The sequence below is a fragment of the Suncus etruscus genome, chromosome 2 (assembly GCF_024139225.1).
Source record: "Suncus etruscus isolate mSunEtr1 chromosome 2, mSunEtr1.pri.cur, whole genome shotgun sequence".
NCBI lineage: Eukaryota > Metazoa > Chordata > Mammalia > Eulipotyphla > Soricidae > Suncus > Suncus etruscus.
Window position 1 is genome coordinate 134418944 of NC_064849.1, and position 17152 is coordinate 134436095.

The following is a 17152-nucleotide window of genomic DNA, read 5'->3' on the forward strand; positions in this document are numbered from 1 at the left end:
GAAGAATGTCATGGGTGTCTTTAGTGGGATCGCATTAAATCTGTATAATGCTTTGGGGAGTATTGCCATTTTAATGATGTTAATCCTGCCAATACATGAGCAGGGTATGTGTTTCCATTTCTGTGTGTCTTCTTATTTCTTTTTTTTTTCTTTTTCTTTTTTTTTTTTTAATTTTTTTTGTCTTCTTATTTCTTGGAGCAGGGATTTGTAGTTTTCTTTGTATAGGTCCTTCATATTTTTGGTCAAGTTGACTCCAAGATATTTGAGTTTGTGTGGCACTAATGTGAATGGTATTGCCTTCTTAACGTCCATCTCTTCCCTATCATTATTGGTGTATAAAAAGGCCATTGATTTCTGTGTGTTAATTTTGTAGCCTGCCACATTGCTATATGAATCTATTGTTTCTAGAAGCTTTTCGGTAGAGTCTTTAGGGTTTTCTAAGTAGAGTATCATGTCATCTGCAAACAGTGAGAGCTTGACTTCTTCCTTTCCTATCTGGATTCCTTTGATATCTTTTTCTTGCCTGATCGCTATAGCAAGTACTTCCAGTAATATGTTGAAGAGGAGTGGTGAGAGAGGACAGCCTTGTCTTGTACCAGAATTTAGAGGAAAGGCTTTTAGTTTTTCTTCATTGAGGATAATATTTGCCATTGGTTTGTGGTAGATGGCTTCAACTAGATTGAGAAAGGTTCCTTTCATTCCCATCTTGCTGAGAGTTTTGATCAAGAGTGGGTGTTGGACCTTATCAGATGCTTTCTCTGCGTCTATTGATATGATCATGTGATTTTTATTTTTCTTGTTGTTGATGTTGTGTATTATGTTGATAGATTTATGGATGTTAAACCATCCTTGCATTCCTGAGATGAAACCTACTTGGTCGTAGTGTATGATCTTCTTGATGATACATTGGATCCTATTCGCCAGGATTTTGTTGAAGATCTTTGCATCTGCATTCATCAGGGATATTGGTCTGTAATTTTCTTTTTTGGCCACATCTCTGTCTGGTTTTGGTATCAAGGTGATGTTGGCTTCATAAAATCATAAAAGCTGTTTGGGAGTGTTCCCATTTTTTCAATTCCATGGAAGAGCCTGGCTAGGATTGTTAGTAGCTCCTCTTGAAAGGTTTGAAAGAATTCATTAGTAAATCCATCTGGGCCTGGGCTTTTCTTTTTAGGTAGACTTTTGATTCCAGTTTCAATTTCCTCAATAGCAATGGGGGTGTTTAGATATGCTACAACCTCCTTACTTAACTGTGGAAAGTTATAAGTGTCCAAGAATTTATCCATTTCTTCTAGGTTCTCATGTTTAGTAGCATAAAGTTTCTCAAAGTAGTCGCTGATTACCCTTTGGATCTCTTCAATATCTGTCGTGATCTCCCCCTTTTCATATCTAATACGGGTTATCAGGTTTTTCTCTCTCTCTCTCCTTCTTTGTGAGTTTTGCCAATGGCCTATCAATCTTCTATATTTTTTCAAAGAACCAACTTCTGCTTTCGTGGATATTTTGGATTGGTTTTTGGTTTTCCACTTAATTGATTTCTGCTTTCAGCTTTGTTATTTCCTTCTGTCTCCCTATTTTTGGTTCCTTTTGTTGGTCATTTTCTAATTTTATGAGCTGCGTCATTAAGTTATTCAGGTATGCCCCTTCTTTCCTGATGTGTGCTTGCAAAGCTATAAATTTCCCTCTCAGGACCGCTTTTGCTGTGTCCCATAGATTCTGGCAGTTTGTGTCTTCATTATCATTTGTTTCCAGAAAAGTTTTGATTTTCTTTTTTATTTCATCTTGGACCCACTGGTTGTTTAGTAGCAGGCTGTTTAACTTCCAATTGTTAAAGTTTTTCTTCTGTGTGGCTTTGTAGTTCACATCTAATTTCAGAGCCTTGTGGTCAGCAAAGATAGCCTGCAAGATTTCTATCCTCTTGATTTTATGAGGGTATGTTTTATGTGTCAGCATGTGGTCTATCCTGGATAATGACTCATGTACATTGGAGAAGAATGTGTATCCAGGATTTTGGGGGTGGAGTGTCCTATATATATCTTACTAGTCCTCTTCCACTTCTCTTTTCAGGGCTAGTATGTTTTTGTTGGGTTTCAGTCTGGTTGATCTATCAAGTGTTGACAGGGCCGTGTTGAGGTCTCCCACAATTATTGTGTTATTATTGATGTCTTCTTTCAGATTTGTCAATAATTGTATTAGATAGTTTGCTGGTCTCTCATTGGCTGTATATATCTTTAATAGTCTGATTTCTTCTTCTTGTACATATCCCTTGATTAGTACAAAGTGTCCATCTTTGTCCCTTACCACTTTTCTGAGTATAAACTTGGTGTCATCAGATATTAATATGGCCACCCTAGCTTTTTTAAGGTTGTTGTTTGCTTGGATGGAAAGTTTAAGTTTTAAGATGCCATTCTCTGCTCTAATTTTCTGGTTTAACTTCAAATTCAGTTGCTGACTATAGCCCACAGTGTCATTTTCAGGTTTATGCTAATTAATCTGCAGAAATACTGAGAAAATGAGCATCTTGTCAAAAAAATGGGTATTTGGAAAACCAGAAGAGATTCCCTCTTTATCCTCTCTAAAGAAAACAAAGGTGAAAAAAGGGGGGGGGTGGGCTGGAGCAATGGCGTAGCGGTAGGGCATTTGCCTTGCACATGGCTGCCCCAAGACTGAACTCGGTTTGATCTCCAGTGTTCCATATGATCCCCCAAGCCAGAAGCAATTTCTGAGTGCATATCCAGGAGTAACCCCTGAGAGTCACCAGGTGTGGCCCAAAATAAAGAGAGAGGGAGAGAGAGAGACGGAGAGAGAGAGAGAGAAGAAAAAGGAAAAGTAAACGAAATGTCTGATTGCCTTGTGGTAAAGTGAAGACCTTTGCTAGAAATGAATTAACATGGGTCTCACTCTAGGCCAGCTGAATCAGAATTTGTACTTTACCAAGACTTCAATGCAGAGATGTAAGGACACTTGAAAAGTTTAAGACATTGTTCTGGGATTCTGGACTTGCAATAAGAGGGTGTCCTAACCTGAACTAGGAGGGCACCAGTGATGTAATAATAGGCTATGTTGGGTCTATTTGATCAAGCATTCTGAGAAGAATCCATTCATTTTACCTTGTGAGGAGAAAGCACACGACTATTCACCAAATTATGCCTTGTTCTACAGAAGTCCCTATTCTGAATATTCTTCTGTGCACTGAAAATAATTACTCCTTTCTAGTTTTCTAGACGCTCCCACTCACAGGGAAATGTCTACAAAGGTAACATTAAACTATCAATAACCATGTTTAGTGGGACATTTAGCAATCATTTGGTCAGTAGCTCCCCAAGCTATTCAGGTTCTGAGTTGGCTACATCAGAATTATCTGGGGATCATTTTAAAAACATATTTCTAGTCTAATGAATCATCTCATTGAATCTGGAAAGGAGCCAAGTAATGTGTATTTTTCAGTAGGGACCACATCTAGTGATACTCATGGTCCTGAAGGCAAGGGTAATCTAGCAATGGTGCTGGGAACTATCAGAATATAGCTGGTAGTTCTGGGGTTGGGGACAGTTGGTGTTGGGGACTGAACTAATGGCATATGAGATGCTCTAACATCTTAGTCACATTCCAGCCCCCAGGGAGTATATATATATGTATGTATACCCCAGGGAGTATATATATATATATGTATGTATGTATATATATATACACACACATATATTAAATAAAACTCAGGTAAGTTCAAAGTATGACCAGAAATCATCTTCCTTATCTAGCACATGCAGTTCCCACTGCCCATGACCAAATATATTTCATTATGGGCATCTTTCTGTTATGAAGTCCCTTCCAAACATGTAGAGTCAATATCTGCCTTCTAGAGTTTCCATACCCCACCCAGGTTCTGTCCTTTTGCACCATAAAAAAACATTATGGATGTGTTTCTGGAAGCAACTCCAAAATGCCCAACTACAAGTGACTTGATCAAGAAGTTGTGATAAAGAAATATTATGCAGCTCTAAAAAAAGAAGAAAATTGTGCCCTTTGCAGCAAAATGGACAGAACTAGAGGGCATTCATGCTAAGTGACAGTCAGATGGAAAAGAATAGATAAAGAATGAATGAACTCCCTCACAGTTAGGTACCACATGTTGGGAGGAAACTAAAAAAAATGGAGTCTTTAAGGGAGAGAGGGAGGCAGTCATCCTGATGATGGGTGTGGTGTTAGGGTTATGTGCATGAGAAACCATCATTAATAGAATTATACATCACAGAATCTAAATCAATAAAAAATAGTTTAAGTCAATGTACCAAACCTTAGTTAATTATTAATTAAGATTTCATTAGTGGATACCAGTTGTGACCATATTTTAGTTATTGTAATGTTGCAATAAATATTAGAGTAGATATAAAAATAATATGAATATTTCATTTAATGATTATCTCTTCCATATTATGTGCAACTATATCTTAGTTCAGGAGCTGGTAGATCTATGTTTTCTTCCTTATTATTCTTAAATAATTCTTGGTCTTCAAGTCTACTCTATTTTGTCAAGTAATCATAAAACTATCACCTTTCTTTTTCTAGTCTTTACTATTACTTGACTAATAAAGTCTAATCAGACTACATAATTTATTGTGGTTATTAATATGTTTGGAATTATTTCTACCAGATTCTGTGTTTGTTTTATTTTTTTAATCCCTACCTCACCCCCCACTTCTGCCATCTTTGAGTTATTTTTTCTTTACTTTGTTAAGTTCTACTGGGTTGGTGGAGCTTTTTATATTAGCTTGCTTCCAAATTTCTGCCATACCCATATGTCCCTGGGCTTGAAAGTTAAACCTGCCTCAGTTATCACTCATTAGAATACACTTTTGTTTTTAGTGGGGCTATACATGGGGACTCAGAGGCTATGTGAAGTGGATTAACCCCTGGCAGTACTTAGGTGACCACATGTGGTGCCAGAGATACAAGGCATATGTATACTATCTTGTACTATCTCCCTGGATCCTACAGTTAGATTATCTATTCCTTTATTATCGAGGGGGGGGGGAGTTTGGACCATACATGTAGATAATGCCCATTTTTAAGAGTAAAAGTAAGTTTTTAATTCAAGAAGTTATAAGACTTTTAAACTAGCATGCATAGGTGATAGAATCTGAGATAAATCAATGTCTATTCTAATTTCCTTGCCAAATCAACAACCTTAAAATACTAATTTTGAATCATTTTATTTTTGCATATTTTCCAAGTTTTCAATGTTTGGGTTTTAATCCACAAAACCTTTATGTGAAATTTTTTTTCAGATTTGCTGGTATGTTGGATTACACCACATAATCATCAGATCTCAGTTTTATTTTTTAGCAATAGTGACACATATTTTGTAAAGGCTTCAGATAAGAATTAGTGGTTTGTTTATTTGTTTGTTTGTTTTTGGTTTTTGGGCCATACCCAGTGATGCTCAGGGGTTACTCCTGGCTGTCTGCTCAGAAATAGCTCCTGGCAGGCACGGGGGACCCTAGGGGCCCCGGGATTTGAACCAACTACCTTTGGTCCTGGATCGGCTGCTTGCAAGACAAACACCGCTGTGCTATCTCTCTGGGCCCGCTTCAGATAAGCATTAGATCCCACTCTTTTTTAAAAATTGTTAGAGAATTTTATTTTAGTTATGCATTTAATTATAGGTATTTCCCTGCTCAGAATTCTGCCTATTTGTTTTTTCTTATGTTCAAGTTCAATCTCATTGCTGAGAATCAGTTAGTACAAAATAATCTGTTTTTTTATCTCTCCCTCACTCTTGCATATCTTGCTTGATAGTTAACTGTTCCTTCTCAGTCATAGTAATGTTTTTCTCTCAGTAAGATGATAGTCTTATCATGGCTTTAATTGATGCTATGAAGAACAGTGGCAGTCTAAGTGAAGTGACTTTATAGATTATCTATTTTTTCCTCGCTGCTTTAAAGATTTTTCTCTTTGACTTTAGTCTTTTCCTGTTTTCCTACCATGTATCTAGGTATAGCTATTTTATGCATCCTCTATGCAAAGCTGGTGCTCTATCACTGAGCTATATCCCCAACCCCTTGTCTACTTCTTAAAATGCATTTCTTTTATTAATTCTATAAAAAATTTTCACTAATATGTCTCTTCCCCATTTGCCTTAAAGCATCTCAGGTGAATTCCAGGAAGCTCTTCTTTTAAACCTTTCTCTCCTAAACTTTCTGCCATAAATTTATTGTCTACTATCTATCTCCTCATGTATATTCTCAGTGAAGTCCCTTCCAAACATGTAGAGTCAATATCTGGAAATATATTTCCAGTTCACTAGTATATTTTCAGCTATAGAAGTATCTGCTATAGAGCTGTCTGTTCAATACTTATTTTCAACTTCTGTATTTTATTATTACTGCCTTTTATTGTCTTAATTTGCTTTTCTCATTATATATTATCTTGTTTTTTCTTAATTGTATTCCTTTAAGTCATCAACATTTTAAACAAACTTGCTTTATAGTTTCTTTTTTTTTTTTTTGGGCCACACCCAGCGTTGCTCAGGGGTTATTCCTGGCTGTCTGCTCAGAAATAGCTCCTGGCAGGCACAGGGGACCATATGGGACACCGGGATTCGAACCAACCACCTTTGGTCCTGGATCGGCTGCTTGCAAGGCAAACGCCGCTGTGCTATCTCTCCGGGCCCGCTTTATAGTTTCTAATACATTTTTTATCCCCTAAACTCTTAAGAGTATAGCTCTGTCATTATGTTGTTGATTATCATACATGTGTTTTATAATTATTTATTGTGAGGTCCTACTCAGGGTTCTTCATCAGGAGAGTTATCCTGCGTGGAGGAGCTGCTCCATCCAGAGAATTTTGTTTTTGTCACTGCAAGGTGACCTAGAAAGATCATTAACTGTGGGACACTTTTATGGTATTTAAGGCGCAGAGGCCCTTGTTAATAAATCAATCCAAAATAAATTCTAAATTCAAAAAATAGTAGATACTTCCTTAAAGGAGACTTTTTTTTCTCATATACAGTTCAAGCAGAGATCATCATAAATTGATTTTTGGGGGGACCAGAGTGATAGCATGGAGATAGGGTGCTTGCCTTGCATGCAGAAAGATGGTGGTTTGAATCTCAGCATCCCATATGGTCCCCCGAGCCTGCCAGAGTGATTTTTGAGCATAGAGCCAGGAGTAACCCCTGAAATATGCCAGATGTGACCCAAACACCAACAAAAATTGGTTGTTTTGACTCTTTCTAGTATATTCTTTTTATCTGAAGATTCTACATTTACTGAGTAATTTCCATTTCAACTCTCTACCTTATATGGAATTTTTCTTCTCTGTGATGTTCAATATATAAATATAAATATATATAGTAAAAATGGAGAGTATCTCCTAAGACAGCTCATGAACTTATTGCTTTGTTGTTTTGCATTGATTTATTGTGGCTCCTGTCCTGGAATATTTTATTTGCTTAAATAAACTAATTATAAAAAATAAAAAGAACTTTCAATAATTTATGTAAATATTCCTCTTTGGGAATGTTGGATGGACTTAGTGACTTGATTCCAAAGAACAGAGTATGGAAAGGATAAAGAGAGAGGAATTTATAGTGCAGAACTCTGGCACCTGCAAGGTACCACCTGAGCCAAGTGGTGGAGGTTAATATCACCTGATTGATAATTTAGGGTGACAGCACATACTCGCTGGTGGGATGCAGTGGAGACCTCTTCTCTGTGGCATTCTTCTCCAAAACTTAATATGAATATATATATATATATATATCAGACAAACCCAAAATGATAAATAAATAGAAAGATACTAACCAGTACTTCAAAATTCAAGGTCATGAAAACAAGAATGACTGAGAAATTTTCACAGACTAGAGTAAAGTTAAGGGAGCAAGATGACTGAGCACATACAGAATCCTGGAAGGTGCCTCAAAGTGAATAAATGAATTGTGGGGCCAGAGTGATATCATAGCAGATAGGGTATTTGCTTTACACATGGCCAACCAGGGTTCATTCCTCAGCATTCCATATGGTTCCCTAAGTCTACCAGGAATGATTTCTGAGTGCAGTGCAGGAGTCACTCCTTAGTGCTGCTGGGTGTGACCAAAAAATTTAACTGTTTTTAAAGCTAGTAAAACCAAATTAATTCTAAAGGTTTTTTGTTTGTTTGGTTTTGGTTTTGGTTTTGGGGTCACACCTGGCAGTGCTCAGGGGTCACTCCTGGCTCTTCGCTCAGAAATTGCTCCCAGCAGGCTCAGGGAACCATATGGGATGCTGGGTTCAAACTGCCATCCTTCTGCATGCAAGGAAAATGCCCTACCTCCATGATATCTCTCCATCCCCAATTCTGAACTTTTAAAATAAGACTGTACTAATATGGGTTTCTAGCTTTAACAATAGGTACATAAGATATTATTGTCATTTAAGGTATATAAGATATTGTTGTTAGAGGATAAGAACTCTTTGTACTATCTCCTCAGCTTTCTTTAAATCTAGATTTACCCAAAATTTAATACAGTTACTCAATTACATGAGTACTCAAAATAGTATTATAAATAAACCAAAGGTTATTGATGTTCCCATCAGTAGATGGAAGGACAAATCCTTTATGGCATATACTACAGAATGTTATTCAGCCACACAAAAAAGAATGTCCAGATAGTACAGAGACATTATACTGTAGATAAACCTAGAAAACATCATATTAAGTGAATGAATCCAGGCACTCAATGTCAAATATGAGATATCCAGAAAAAGTAGCTCCATAGCAACAAAGAGAAAACTGATAGCTGCCAGTGGGTAGAAAGATTACAATAGGTAAGTGCCACTTAATAGGAATATATCTTCTTTTGGAGACATGATCATGTTTTAGAAGTAGATAAAGAAGGGAGCAGGATAGATAGTAAGGAAGGTAAGGAATTAGCCTTGTATTAGGTCAGGTGACACTTATTTCAACTCCTAGTCTTACATGGTCCCTCAAGCACTGATCCAGGAATAGCCCCTGCCAGGTGTGGCTCAAACTTCCAACTATCACCACCACAAAAAATTAAAGTAGAAATAAGTTATTATACAACATTTTATTAAATGCCACTGAATTCTCTCTTTTTAGTAAATATATATTTATTGAAGTAACATACTTTATAACAGGTTCCATTATACTTGGAATACTACTCAGACCCCTAGCACTAGATGTCAATAAACCATCTCAGCTATCTCAAGGATATTGTCCATTATTACTGCCCTTTTTATCCTTATAGTTCACTGTTCTATTGGCACTGTCTTGGGGTTTGTTTCACTGTGAATAATGTCTATCCCTTTGTTTTTTTTAAGTACTGGAAATATGAACAAGAGATCATATATATTTCTCTTTTTTCCTCTGACTCACTTCACTTAACACAGTACCATTCAATTCTTTCCAACTTAAGAAAGCATTTGTATTTTCTTATTATATATAGTTTCTTAACAGTTGAACATTTCTTTGTGTATGTATTCTACAATCATTGTCCAATCACTTGTTTTGAAACACTTACGGGTTTGATGTTTAAAATAATGCTGAAATCAATGAAAGTGTGTATATGTCTTTAAGAATGGATGTCTTCAGGACTGAACGTTATTACAGCGGTAGGGCATTTGCCTTGCATGGGCTGACCCAGGACAGATCACAGTTCGATCTCCAGCATCCCATATGGTCCCCCAAGCCAGGAGCTATTTTTTAGCACATAGCCAGGAGTAACCCCTGAGCATCACCGTGTGTGGCAACAAAACAAACAAACAAACAAAAAAAGATGGATGCCTTCTTGAGGCCAGAGCGATAGCACAGCAATAGGCATTTGCCCTGCATGTGGCCAACCCAGGAGGGGGCCCGGTTCAATTACCAACATCCCATATGTCCCCTGAGCCTGCCAGGCGTGATTTCTGAACTCAGAGTCAGTGGTAATCCCTGAGCGCTGGCGGATGTGACCCAAAAACCAAAAACCAAAAACCAAAAAAAAAAAAAAAAAAAAAAAGAAAGAAAGAAAGAAAAGAAAAAAAAAAAGAAAAAGAATAGATGTTTCCTTGTTTGTTTGTAGGCTAGATTCTTAGAAGGGAAATCACCAGATAATTAAAAAGTTTTAAATTATGTTTTCTGCACACCTATATTCATTGCAGCACTATTTACAATAGCCAGACTCAGGAAACCACCAAGAAGCCCTCAACAGATGAATGGCTAAATAAATTGTGGTACATATACACAATGGAATATTATGCAGCTGTCAGGAGAGATTATGTCATAAATTTTCCTATACATGTATGTACATGGAATCTATTATTCTGACTGAAATAAGTAAGAGGGAGAGAGATAGACACATAGTCTATCTCATCTATGAATTTTAAGAAAAATAAAAGACATTATTGTAATAATGCCCAGAGACAATAGAGATGAGGACTGGAGGAACTGAATCATGATATGAAGCTCATCACAAAGAGTGGTGAATGCAATTAGAGAAATAACTACACTAACTACTATCATGACAATGTTAATTAGTGAGAGAAGTAGAATGCCTGCTCAAATACAGGCAGGAGGAGGAGGGATATGGGGGCATTGGTGGTGGGAATGTTGCAATGTTGCACTGGTGAAGGTGTTCTTTTTATGACTGAAACTCAACTACAAACATGTTTGTAATCATAGTGTTTAAATAAAGATATTATTTTTATATTTTATTTTATATTTTTAATTAAAAAATTTTTAAAGTTGGGGCCGGAACAATAGCACAGCAATAGTGTTTGCCTTGCACATGGCTGACGCAGGACAATTCAATTCAATTCTGGCATCCCATATGGTCCCCCAAGTCAGGAGCGATTTCTGAGTACATAGCCAGAAGTAACCCCTAAGCATCACCGGGTGTGCTTCCCCCCAATTTTTTTTAAAGTTTTTATACCAAGGCTGAGTGACAGTACAGTGAGTAGGGTGCTTGCCTTGCATGTGACCAACTCAGGTTTAATCTCTAGCACCACATATGATGGGAGGAGAAAGAAGAGGGGGATAATGAGGACAAAGAGGAGAAGGAAGAGAAGGGAGGGAGGGAGGAAAGGAAGGAAGGAAGGAAGGAAGGAAGGAAGGAAGGAAGGAAGGAAGGAAGGAAGGAAGGAAGGAAGGAAGGAAGGAAGGAAGGAAGGAAGGAAGGAAGGAAGGAAGGAAGGAAGGAAGGAAGGAAGGAAGGAAGGAAAAGGAAGGAAAAGGAAGGAAAAGGAAGGAAAAGGAAGGAAAAGGAAGGAAAAGGAAGGAGGGAAGGAGGGAAGGAGGGAAGGAAGGAGGGAGGGAGGGAGGGAGGGAGGAAGGAAGGAGGGAGGGAGGGAGGGAGGGAGGAAGGAGGGAGGGAGGGATGGAGGGAGTGAAGGAGGGAAGGAAGGAGGGCGGGAAGGAGGGAAGGAGGGAGGGAAGGAAGGAGGGAGGGAAGGAGGAAGGGAAGGAGGGAGAGAAGGAGGGAGGGAAGGAGGGAAGGAGGGAAGGAGGGAGGAGAAAGGAGGGGGGGGAGGGAGGAAAAAGGAAGAGATGGGGCGTTGGAAGGAGGAGGAGGAAAAAGAGAAGGAGCTAGTGGTGGTGATCACTTATTGTTGCTTTTACTTTCTCTGATAATAAATGATTATGAATACTTTATCATATGTCTGTTGGCCATCTTTATTCTTTGAGAAATGTCTGTTCAGTTCCTCTTCCTATTTTTATATTGCTGTTTGTTTGTTTTTATGGTTTTTAAACTTTGTGAATACTTTACATATCTTGGATATTAACCCTCTGATGTGTGAATATTTTCTCCCATTCAGAATGGTGTTTGTTTATTTTAGGCTACATATCTTTTACTGTGAAGCAATTTTTAAGTTTGACAAAGTCCCATTCATTTCTTTTTCTTTTTCTTTCTTTGCCAGTGGGGTTGTGTTACTGAAGAATCCCCTACTCTGATATTGTGGAGAGTTTTGTATATGGTTTCCTCAATGTATCAAATAGATACAGATGATATGATGTTGAGGTCTCTAAAATTTTTTGTTTTGCTTCTTTTTAACCCATTTTGAATTAATTTTTTGTATGAAGTGATATAGGATTCTAGTTTCCTTTTTTTGCAAGTGATTAACCAACTTTCTCATTAATTTCTCTTTAAAATGGCAAATTTTATATCATGTGAATTTCACTTCAGCAACAATAACAAAAAGAATATAGCATAAGCATAAATTTTTATAAATCTTACCTAAGAAACTAATTAGAAAAAATTATATCTAGAGATATGTGAATTATAAAAAAGACTATTATTTAAGTCAAAAGCAACTCTTTATTTTTTGTCTTTTCAACTTATAATAGATTATTTTTTGAAGATATAAGAACCTGTCTCTTTTACATCTAGAAGATAAACTCAATGAAAATCAAATATCTTTTATGCATTAACTCTTTAGAATCTAGAATGTCACTGGTTTAGACTAGAGTGTCAATTAAAATTACTTAAATTTATAATTTTTTTGTTTTGTTTTTGGGCCACACCTGGTGGTCCACCAGCTCAGAGGTTACTCCTGGATGTCTGCTCAGAAATAGCTCCTGGCAGGCACGGGGGACCATATGGGACACCGGGATTCGAACCAACCACCTTAGGTTCTGGATTAGCTGATTGCATGGCAAACGTCGCTGTGCTATCTTTCCGGGCCCTATACATTTTTTTTAATATGGAATGCTTCACGAATTTGCATGTCACCCTTGCGCAGGGGCCATGCTAATCTTCTCTGTATCATTCCAATTTTAGTTTATGTGCTGCCAAAGTGAGCACAAATTTATAAATTTTTAACAACATAGGATTTTAAAAGAAAGATTAGTGTTAAAATATTCTATTTGCTTTATCTTTTTAAATAAAAATTTACTACAATAATGTGTTATTGATATTCTATAGTATGAATTTTTAAAAATACTATATATTTCAAAATATCTGTGATAATTCTGATCTACAAGCTTTTAGTGAGAAGTTAGAAAACAATAAGTCAAAACATATGCTTTATGCATGAGCATGAGTAAAATAATTTGTTTTTATATTGTTCCATCATACAGTTGAAATGCTCCCTTGTCAGCATCATAAGATTTTGCCTATATTTATTAATATAGTTAAAAATTTTAAACATACTGGTATGTAGCCAAAAATGTATTTACTTATTTATTTATTTATTTATTTATTTATTTATGGTTTTTTGGTCACATCCAGCGATGCTTAGGCAGGCTCAGTTGATCCTATGAGATGCCAGGGATCAAACCTGGGTCTGCCGTGTACAGGGCAAATGCCCTACCCATTGTGCTATCATTCTGGCCCAGTAGCCAAAAATCTTAAACAAAATTCCTCAAAGGTAAAAATGATAGTAAAAATTATCAGAACCTAGAGGATGCAATATTGTATACTATGACTCAAATTTGTAATTAATTATGTGACAATGACTATGAACAACTTTCAGTTATTCCCTCCAAGGTTTATTGGTAACATATCATCAAAATGAGAAATGTTATGTCTGCAGGGTTGAAAAGTTAAAGCATATAAGAGCAAACTTTCCTTTATATCAGAACAATGTTGGCAGAATAATGCCACACTTGGAAGAGAGGCTCTGAGGACAGACTCTGCTGCAATTTGCTTTTAGCTTCCTTTATCACTGTGTGACCTTTGGTGAGAGACTCATTTCTCCAGGCTCCTGTCCAGAGCTGTAACAAAGGTGGCAGCAGTACCAGCACCACAGGCTGCTGGTAGGGACTTGTGAAGTAATTAGCCTACCAGGTCTAGAATAGGACAACAAATATATGAAATCTCTGTAGTACATAATACTACTATGTAATATTGTAATCATAAAATTAAAAAGAGGTCTTCTGAAGCAACTTCATAAAAAAGATATTCCTCAGAAACTGATAAGTTGCTTTATACTAAGTAATCTTTTTAACAATAGATTTCCTGACAGTCTGATGCATATTTTCTAGAAGCAATTATATTGAGGATTTGATCAAGAAAAAGTAGTCAATATAAAAGAAAAGGGCAATAGCATGGTGGAGGGGCCCATATACTTCATTCAAGCCTTAGAACATCTAAGTATCTCAATCTCAGCAACAGTGGACACCATTGGACATAAATGTTAAGCCAACTATGACTCCATTTAATATTTTTATGTATAGAGTCAGGGATGGTAAATATGTTTGTGTGTGTTTTTGAGATACAAACAAACAAAATCCTAAATTACATGCTCTACTTTTAATATTAATTTCAATCATGAAAAGCATTACCAGTAACATGTAAGCTTATAGAAATCAGTCGTATACACTTCAGTAAGCTAGTAACATATGGATTTAAATGAAAAAGTAGTTTCATGAATACAAGTGTCTGAGGAACAATAATTTGAAGAAATGTTTGTCAGTTGGAGGCAGGGAGGGTTTCCCTCTAAGGGGATTCAGAACTGGATGCCAGACAGTGGGGTTCCTTTCCCTGTGTCACCACAATGTGCTCGGTTTTATTGTAGCTCTGTGCACTTGTCTCCAGCACTTAAATAATATTGGCCATGTACCCCATTAAGAGAGGTGCTATGAGAATTCAAGAAATAAAATTAGTTAAGAATGCCCTTAAACATTATCCCTGATAAAGATGATGGAGATCCTGGCCAACTCTGTCAAAAATAAATGCTACTCGGTAGTGGAAAGGATGAAAAGGACAAACTATGTGGGTCGATCTAACACAGCCTTGGTCTAGAGTGGCCAGAGCAGCAAGGGGAAAGTCAAATGGCTATCTAAAACGAGGTGCTGGGGGGTTCTGGTCAGAAAAAAGCTCTAAGGTTTACTCTGCTTCTATGTGTCAAGTGGAAGTCAGATTTTCAGCACTGGACAGCTCCCAGCCCATCCTGGTCGGTTTGGTAGTGGAGGTTCAGGGATGGAAGGGGAGATTGACCTTCCTAGGATAAACTAAAGACCATCAGCAATGGCCTTTATTCACTTTTTCAGAAGAGCCCAATTGGAACCACATTTGGCACTTCAAGACCTTCTTAAATCTTGAAAATAACCAAAGGGACAGTGGTGATTGAGTTTTTTTAATAACCCTCTTGCAAGCATTTCAGAAATAACTGCAGGCTTTGTACATCAAAATGTGCTCCTTGGGTGTGTTGCGTGGGAAAGAGGGAAAACTCTTCATTTCCCGCCTCTGCCTTTTGTTTTTATAGAGACACAATGTGAAATAAACTTCCTTAATTTTCACTTCAGTGTTTGCAGCTTAGGATTCCATTAACACAGCTTTTCCCTCAGTTGTGCAGGGTCCTCGTTTGCAGTCAGTTCATTCTACACTGATGTATATTTCATTGCCCAAGGCTTAATTTTGATTTATTGTCCATCCATAAATTAGAAAAATATGCTCTGGAATTCCATCCCGCTGAAAAGCTGTGCCTGATGTCAGGGGACTGGGTGATATTTAAGATGTCAGAAATACATATTGGATTAGTGAGCTTTGTTTCCCCACAACAGCAGGTGTTTAATCATAGCTGATGGCTGAAGTTAAATGCATTAGGACAGCAGCAGCCAAGAAGATGGAGTTTTTCTAAACCATACAAACTCCAGGATAAATAACTCAAAACTAATTGTGTGTCCACGTCTTAGATACATTTTTATTTACTTAATACATTAAACAATGAAAATCGCCTCTGGCACTTAACTTCATGTTTAAGCACCTGTACAAATATTTTATGTTAGTGAAGTGTAGAATGTTTAAACATAATTACTATTTTCCTGACCAACCCTCTGGTGGCTTTATATAAAACGCTTCTTAAGGCGGAGAAGAATAAAGGTTGAAATCTCACAGTAATTCAAGCATAAGGGGGTTTTCGGGTTTACTTTTTTTTTTCTTTTTTGCTTAATGTAATCTGAATGCTTAAATCTTGTTTATGTGTTTCTTTTGCCATAATTCAAATGATGCCCACATATCTATTGACCAGGCTTTTCTCTTCCTCTCTGCAAAGCATGGGTTCTCTTTGCCATTAGGTTTATATTAATTAGAGTTCTATGTGTATAGAGAAATGATCAAGCTTAGTCTGGAGCAATTTAGCTAGAGGCTGGAGAGAAGACGCTTAGGAGAGCAAACACTTTCAAGGTGCAACCGGTGACCTGTAACAAGCCAGGGAGATTCATGGCAAGAATCGTATATTTTGACACAACAGTGATTTGATTAAAAGAGAAAGTAATGGGTTTAAACAGTCACTATGAGGATGTAGCCAGACTTTGGTAGCTTTTTGCAATTTACAGACTAGTGATGAAGCAAGAGAGAAGACCTTTGCTGCTCTAAAAGGCTGCCTGGATTTGGAAGCAAACCTAAATAAAATTGAATGTTGAAACAAGGTGTTTCTACCCCAATCCTTTTCTTTTTAAGCACTCATGCACTTTCATGGAGAAGGTAGGATAATACCAAGACTAATACTGAGGTAAAGATGTTAGTTTCAGAATGGGCTTCGGACAGAAATTTTCCAAGATTTTAAAAAATTAGTTATTTTTGAAGTCAGAATCACTAAATAATGTGATCAAAAATGAATATTCTAGGGGGCTGGAATGATTGACCAGCAGTAAGGAGTTTGCCTTATATGCGGATGACCCAGGGTGGGCTGTGGTTCCATCCCCTGTCATCCCATATGGCTCCTGAGCCAGGAGCAATTTCTGAGTGCAGTCAGGAGTAACCCCTGAGCATCACCAAGTGTGGCCCAAAAATTTAAAAAAAGGAATATTCTACATTTTGAGAAAGATAAACACTTATATCAGAAAATAATCATTGTTACTTTATTACACCATCTAGAAAAGCAGTATAATTCCCCAAAACAACTAACATACCTAAATTTAATACAGATCAAATTTAATTTTTGCTTGCTTATTTGTTTGTTTGGGGGCCACACTGGTGTACTCCGAGGTTACTACTGGCTCTTCACTAGAAATTACCCCTGGCGGGTGCAGGGGACCATACGGAATGCAGAGAATCAAATATGGGTCGTGTGTAAGGCAAATGCTCTCCCCTCTGTACTATAATTCCATAAAATGTAATTTTTATACAGTGGCTGAGATAGTGCAGTGCAATTGGATTAAACAGGTTATAAAAACTGCTATTTACAAAATCATCTTTATAGCACCATCTTATTAGTGGAAAAATACAAGGAGTATC

At 37.1% G+C, this 17152-nt stretch overlaps 1 non-coding gene across 1 annotated transcript; it reads right to left on the minus strand.

The window, feature by feature from the left end:
• Nucleotides 1-12668: 12668 nt before the first annotated feature.
• Nucleotides 12669-12775, minus strand: LOC126003210 (U6 spliceosomal RNA). The gene has a single exon (XR_007493744.1). It is a non-coding gene; the product is annotated as a U6 spliceosomal RNA (small nuclear RNA).
• Between the last annotated feature and the right edge of the window lie 4377 nt (nucleotides 12776-17152).